Source organism: Leucoraja erinacea, chromosome 32 (genome assembly GCF_028641065.1).
Source record: "Leucoraja erinacea ecotype New England chromosome 32, Leri_hhj_1, whole genome shotgun sequence".
Taxonomy (NCBI): domain Eukaryota; kingdom Metazoa; phylum Chordata; class Chondrichthyes; order Rajiformes; family Rajidae; genus Leucoraja; species Leucoraja erinaceus.
Genome location: NC_073408.1, coordinates 6408237 through 6416340, shown reverse-complemented (window position 1 = coordinate 6416340; position 8104 = coordinate 6408237).

The following is an 8104-nucleotide window of genomic DNA, read 5'->3' as shown; positions in this document are numbered from 1 at the left end:
CCAACAAAATAAGGAGTGGATTCGAAAATGTTTTTGTGTTTAAAATTCCCGATCCCTGAGCTTTGTGGAGTATACCTGCCTCCCTCATTCATTCATTCATTCATTCATGCATCCATTCATCATTCAATCATTCATTCATTCATACATTGAACCATTCACCTTCTCAGGAGGTTTGGCTCAGGATCTGGGCAGGGATCTGTACAAGGCTCGGCACTCCCACCTAGCGGCCACGCCGGCTCATTTCAACTGCAGATGTTGCTGGCATTAGGAGTACAACAACTCCCTGCTGGAGGAACTGAACGGGTCGAGCAGCATCTGTGGAGGCAAAGGGTCGGTCAAGGTTACTAGGTTACAAGGTCAAGGAAGGATGTTTCGCGCCATCCCAAACCACTTTGCAACCCCACAATTGTGACCATTTGCAAAACACAAAGTGCTGGAGTAACTCAGTGGGTCAATGGGTCAGGCAGAATCTGTAGAGGGAATGGACAAAAGATGTTTCATAGAAACATAGAAACATAGAAAATAGGTGCAGGAGTAGGCCATTCGGCCCTTCGAGCCTGCACCGCCATTCAATATGATCATGGCTGATCGTCCAACTCAGTATCCTGTACCTGCCTTCTCTCCATACCCCCTGATCCCTTTAGCCACAAGGGCCACATCTAACTCCCTCTTAAATATAGCCAATGAACTGGCCTCAACTACCTTTTGTGGCAGAGAATTCCAGAGATTCACCACTCTCTGTGTGAAAAATGTTTTCCTCATCTCGGTCCTAAAAGATTTCCCCCTTATCCTTAAACTGTGACCCCTTGTTCTGGACTTCCCCAACATCGGGAACAATCATCCTGCATCTAGCCTGTCCAACCCCTTAAGAATTTTGTAAGTTTCTATAAGATCCCCCCTCAATCTTCTAAATTCTAGCGAGTACAACCCGAGTCTATCCAGTCTTTCTTCATATGAAAGTCCTGACATCCCAGGAATCAGTCTGGTGAACCTTCTCTGTACTCCCTCTATGGCAAGAATGTCCTTCCTCAGATTAGGAGACCAAAACTGTACGCAATACCCCAGGTGTGGTCTCACCAAGACCCTGTACAACTGCAGAAGAACCTCCCTGCTCCTATACTCAAATCCTTTTGCTATGAATGCTAACATACCATTCGCCTTCTTCACTGCCTGCTGCACCTGCATGCCTACTTTTAATGACTGGTGTACCATGACACCCAGGCCTCGTTGCATCTCCCCCTTATCTGGCAGGAACGGGGTACTGATTGGGGATGATCAGCTATGATCACATTGAATGGCGGTGCTGGCTCGAAGGGCCGAATGGCCTACTCCTGCACCTATTGTCTATTCCCTATATCCCACAAATTTGCATTGCATAGGTACATCAATTATAGAAGATGCAGAGACATTTAACCTCTCCGAACTGTTTTTCCATTCAGCAAAACCCTGACACTTCTTTGACCCGAACACCATTTCTCTTGGACTTAACTTCATATCCATCAATCCTCTTACTATCTTAAAAAATATAGGACATAGAATAGTGCAGCACAGGAACCGGCCCGTTGTTTCCAGGCCAACATGATGCCAAGTTATACTAATCTCCCCTGCCTGCTTTTGATCCATATATCTCCATTCACTCCATTTGATAGGCACATCCATGTACGTATCTAAAAGCTTCTTATATGCCACTGTTGTATCTGCCTCCACCACCACCCCTGGCAATGCATTCCAGGCCCCGACCGCTCTCTGTGTGAAAAAGCTGACCCTGCACATCTCCGATAGAAGTTGCCCCTCTCATGTTTAAGCTCTGCCCTCTTATTTATTTTGCCAGATACCGGGGGGTTTGATCCTGACCACGTGTGCTGTCTGTGCGGAGTTTGCACGTTCTTGCCGTGACCGCCCAGGTTTTCTCCAGTTGCTTCGGTCTCCTCCCACACTCCAAAGATATGCAGCTTTGTAGGTTGGTCACGGTGGCACAGCGGTAGAGTTGCTGCCTTACAGCGAATGCAGCGCCGGAGACCCGGGTTCGATCCCAACTACGGGTGCTGTCTGTACGGAGTATGCAAGTTCTCCCCGTGACCTGCTTAGGTTTTCTCTGAGATCTTCGGTTTCCTCCCACACTCCAAAGACGTACAGGTTTGTAGGTTAACTGGCTTGGTAAATGTAAAAATTGTACCTAGTGGGTGTAGGATGGTGTTAATGTGCGGGGATCGCTGGTTGGCATGGACTCGGTGGGCCGAAGGGCCTGTTTCCGCGCTGTATCTCTAAACTAAACTAAACGTCAATTGGCTTCTGCAAATGATCCCTAGTGTGTTGGATAGAGCTAGTGCACAGTGTGGACTCGGTGGTTCGAGGGGCCAGTTTCTATGCTATATCTCTAACTATCTCTATCTCTAACCTGTAGCACAAAGATCAAATTGCCCTCCTAAATTCTACATGGAAATACATTGCAGTTCTCTCACTATCACAGTGGCACAGTTCACAAACCCCCTCTCTAACTCTGGCACAGAGCTGCTGCCTTACAGTGTCCACAGACACAAGTTCGATCCTGACCTCGGGAGCTGTCTGTGTGGAGTTTCCATATTCTCCCTGCGTGGGTTTAATCCGGGTCCTCCGACATACCAAAGCTGTGCGGATTTGTGGACCCATGGGCATTTTAATTGAAATAAATTGCTGGTTAAATTATTGGGTTGGTATCAAAGCAATACTGGACCATTTCACGATAGCTATTTATGTACACAGTAAAGCAGGGATCAGTGGTGCAGCTGGTAGAGCTGCTGCCTGATAATCAAAGACCTGGGTGCAATCCTGGCCTTGATTGCTGTCTGTGTGGAGTTTGCACGTTCTCCCTGTTACCATATGGATTTCCACCGGGTGCTCCAGTTTCCACCCACATCCCAAACTTGTATGGGTTTGTAGGTTCATTGGGCTCTGTAAAATTGTCCTTTGTGTGTATGGAGTTAATGGGAGTGAGAGTGGATGTGTACCTCTGTACCTCGTGCCTGATGAGAGAGGGGAGAAGGGAGAGCTGGCATGGAACTCGTTTGAACGGGTTATCAATGGTCGGGGTGGTCTCGGTGGGCCGAAAGGTCTGTTTCCATGCTGTATCTTAAACTAAACTAAACTAAAAAGCATAAGAAAGAACTGCAGATGCTGCCGATCAGTGAGACCAAGCGCAGGTTTGGCGATCGCTTCGCCCAACACCTCCGCACAGTCCGCATTAACCAACCCGATCTCCCGGTGGCTCAGCACTTCAACTCCCCCTCCCATTCCATATCCGACCTTCCTGTCCTGGGCCTCCTCCATGGCCAGAGTGAGTCCCACTGCAAATCGGAGGAGCAGCACCTCATATTTCGCTTGGGTAGTTTACACCCCAGCGGTATGAACATTGACTTCTCCAATTTCAGGTAGTCCCTGCTTTCTCCCTCCTTCCCCTCACCTTCCCAGCTCTCCCACAGCCCACTGTCTCCGCCTCTTCCTTTCCCCCTCCCGCTCACCCCACCCCCACATCAGTGTGAAGAAGGGTCTCGACCCGAAACGTCACCCGAAACTTCGCTCCATAGATGCTGCCTCACCCGCTGAGTTTCTCCAGCATTTTTGTCTAGCGTGTACTGCAAGGGCCATTTTGTCGGGGCAAAATGTGTCTTTTCAGAGCAACATTGGCCACAGTGTGAACACAAACATGTGAAGGAACAATGTTAGCTGGCCTTATCACACTACTGATTATGCAAAGCAGCACCAAGCCTACCTACATATTGATCACTGTCCTTGAAATTTTAACTCATTAGATGCTGAGACATGCTATTTGAAAAATAATGTTTTCTGTCTTGTTTCGAAGTCCTTCAGTATTATAGTTAACTAGAAATACATTCAACTCTTTGTTGAAGAAATAGATTAATTGAGTTGATTTGATTTTATCTCGTGCTGACTTGTAGTTTAGTTTTGTTCCGTTTAGTTTATTGTTGACACGTGTCAGGTATAGGTACACTCAGTGAAAAGCTTTTATCTTGCCTGCTATCGAGTCAGCGAAAAGCTATGCATGATTACTTTCAAGCCGTCCACAGTTTACAGATACAGGATAAAGTCCAGTAAAGTCCGATTAAAGATAGTTTGAGGGTCTCCAACGAGGTAAATGGCAGATTAGGGCCGCTCTGTGGTTGGTGAGAGGATGGTTCAGTTGCCTGATAGCAGCTGGGAAGAAACTGTCCTGGAATCTAGAGCTGGGCATTTTCAAACTTCTGTGCCTTTTGCCTAATAGGAGAGGTACGAAGAAAGAGTGACAGGGACAAGACTGGTCCTTGATTATGCTGGTGGCCTTGCTGAGGCAGCGTGCAGTGTCAATGGAATGGAGGTTGGTTTGTGTGATCGTCTGGGCTACGTCCAAAACTCTCTACAATTTCCTGCGGTCTCGGATGGAGTTTGTACTCCCATTGTACTTGTATTCCCATTGTCACTTGACATCTGGGTAGTCCCCACCTTTGCAGTGTGCTCATTAGTAATCAATGTTAGGTTTTAAGTTTATTTTTGTCATGTGTATAGTAAAAGGCTTGGTTCTGCATACAATGTAACCAAATCAGATAATACTATACATAAATATAATCAAGCCAAACTGAGCACAATAGGTAGAGCAAAGGGAAAGATACAAAGTGCAGATTATAGTTCTCAGCATTGTAGACCATCAGTTCCCGAGACAAATTCCAATGTCCGCAATGGCGTAGAGGTGAATCGGACAGTGGCCTAGCTTGTAGAAGGACCACAGAAGTCTGATAACTGAGGGGAAGAAACTGTTCCTGAATTTAAAGGTGTATCTTCTGCCCAATGGGAGCAGAGAAAAGAAGGAATGACCAGGGTGGAAAAACACTTTGATTCTGTTTTCTGTCCTCAGACTTAAAGCGGACTTTATCTTGCACTAAACGTTATTCCCTTCTATTTACACTGTGAGTGGCTTGATTGTGACTATGTATAATATTTCCGCTGACTGGATAGCAAGCAACAAAAACCTTTTCACACATGACAATAATAAACTAAACTAAACTAAACTAAGGGCGGCATGGTGGATCTACTGCCTTACAGCGCCAGAGACCCGGGTTCCATCCTGACTATGGGTGCTTGTCTGTACGGAGTTTGTACGTTCTCCCTGTGACCTGCGTGGGTTTTCTCTGAGATCTTCGGTTGCCTCCCACACTCCAAAGACGTTGAAGTTGGTAGGTTCATTGGCTTAGTGTAAATGTAAAAAAAAATGTCCCTAGTGTAAGAAGAGCAGCGTTGATGTGCGGGGATTGCTGTTCGGTGCAGACTTGGTGGGCTGAAGGGCCTGTTTCTGCGCTGTATCTCCAAACTAAACTAAACTGAGATCAGGGAGCCATTAACTTGTTGTCAGACATTTCATCTACACTCTGAGTGTTTCTACAACTATTGCCAAACATGTGAGCACTGTCTTGCTCCTGAAACACTGCTTTCAGATGAGGACACAAAGTGCTGCAATAACACAGCAGGTCAGGCAACATCTCTGGAGAACATGGATAGATAACATTTCAGGTCGAGACTCTTCTTCAGACCAATTAAAATGTTTAATTCTGAAATTGCAAATCATTGGCTGTTACCTGAAGTAATAAGTTAGGAAGTAGAAGGATAACTGTCAGGGTTAAGGTACTGATCAGCAGTGAACAGGGTACTATGTTTACATATTCTGTTGTGCAAGAATACCGTTGTTCTACCTGGGACATATCTTGACTCTTGACGAATAGGTCAGATTTCTGTGACAATATCTTATCGCTTTTGCAAAAATAGACCAACACTGCCACCTGGCAGTCGGCAATGGCACTGCAACTCCATCTACATGTCTCTGATCAGAACCTTGTTCAATTCATTCACAGTTTCACTTTCAACAGAAATACTGTACTGTGTCATCCCAAATACTTTGCTATATACATACAATAAATTGTTTCTGGAGACAATCTGCAGGCTACGACGTCATTCCTTGGAGCGCAGGAGACTGAGAAGTGATCGTATGAATGTGTTTAAAGTCATGAGGGTAATCGATAGTGTGACTGCAGGGAGTCTCTATATCAGTGTAGAGGAATGATGAATTAGACGCCATAGGTTTAAGATGTCAGGGGAAAGATTTTAATAGGAAGCTGAGGGGAAACCTTTTCACATGGAAAGTGGTGTGTATATGGTGTGTATATGGTGTGTATATGGTGTGTGTATATGGTGTGTATATGCCAGAGGAGGTAGATGAGGCAGGTGTTGTCACAGCATTTAAAAGACACTTGGACCTTTGAGGAAAGGAAAGGGTTAAAGAGATATGGGCCAAACATGGAACACCACATGGACGAGTTGGGCTGAAGGGCCTGTTTCCGTTCTGTATGACTCTTTGACTCTGACACTAGTGCAAGAGACTGCAGATGTTGGAAACTTAAACAAAAACAAATTGCTGGAGGAACTTAGCGGGTCAGGCAGCATCTGTGAAGGGAATGGACGGATGACTTTTTGTGTAGGGATCCTTCTTCATATATGGAGTATGGTGGGGAAAGCTGGAAAAGATGAATCTTTCTGCATTAAAGCAACAACTTTGTGATTTAATGGAGAGTTTGTTTCAACGATATAGTTTAGTTTAGTTTAGTTTAGTTTATTGTCATGTGTGACGAGGTATAGAGAAAAGTTGTTGTTGCGTGCTCCCCAGTCAGTGGAAAAACTATACATGCCACCCACAGTGTGCAGATATATGATAAAGGGAATAACGTTTAGTGCAAGATAAAGTCCAGTATAGTCCGATTCAAGATAGTCCGAGGGTCTCCAATGAGGTGGATAGTTGGCTCAGGACTGCTCTCTAGTTGTTGATAAAATGGTCCAAATGCCCGATAACAACAATTTGCAATAGATATCTATTATGAAACGTTTTAATCTGTATAAGAAGAAACTGCAGATTCTGCAAAATACTGGAGTAACTCAGCGGAACAGGCAGCATCTCTGGAGAGAAGGAATGGGTGAAGCTTCGGGATTTGCAAATTAAAATATTTATAGGGTGAACATGGGATATTGAATATATATAAATACAAGATTATTTAATAGGTGGCATTTGAAGCCCTCATTATTCCAACATTGCTGAATTATTGGCCAATGGCGCCACCGCGTGGCGAAGATGGGTTTATCGTGATGTTGGGCCCCAACCCGAAACTTCACCAGAGATGCTGCCTGTCCCGCTGAGTTACTCCAGCACTCTACAGCCATCAGACTATTAAACACTACAACCTCAAATAAGCTCGGAACTACTTAGACTGTTATTGTTATTATTGCACTATCATTGTTTGTTTTTTACTTGTGCATATGTGTGCGTGTGTATATGTATGCATATATATATATAGACACATGCATATACAAATATATACATATACACGCACAGACACACACACACACATATATATAAAATGCTGCCGTAACTCATCGGGACAGGCAGCATCTCTGGAGCGAAGAAATGGGTGACATATGGAGTCGAGCCACTTCTTCAGACTCAAGAAGGGTCTTGACCCAAAATATCACCCAATCCTTCTCTCCAGAGATGCTGCTGTCCCGTTGAGTTACTCCAGCATTTCGAGTCTACCTTCTGCAGTTCGAGTCCAGCATCTGCAATTCTTCCCCACACACACACACACACGCATATATATATATATATATATATATATATATATAGTGTACAGTGTTCACATATTCTGTTGTGCTGCTGCAAGTAAGAATGTCATTGGTCTATCTGGGACTTATGACAATAAAACACTATCGATTCTTAGCGTTCAGGGGATAGACACAAAATTCGTTCAGGAGGTTGGTTCATAAAGGATCCACCTTGCTTTAAGTACATTTTTAAAAAAGTATCTGTGCTTCTTGGACGCCTCGCAGTCTGTGGAGTGGTCTGTTTTGCGTGTTTATAATTGCTCTTCAGTTTGCAGGAGCAAGGCTCTCTGTTCCCACCAGCCGTGGGAGAGCGACCGGGTGCCGGGGAAATCACCCTCCCCTCTCTCACCCCTCTCCCCTCCCTCTCCCCCTCTCCTTCCCCCTCTCCTTCCCTCTCCTCCCCCCAGCTCTCACCTCCCTCCCCCCCCCCCCC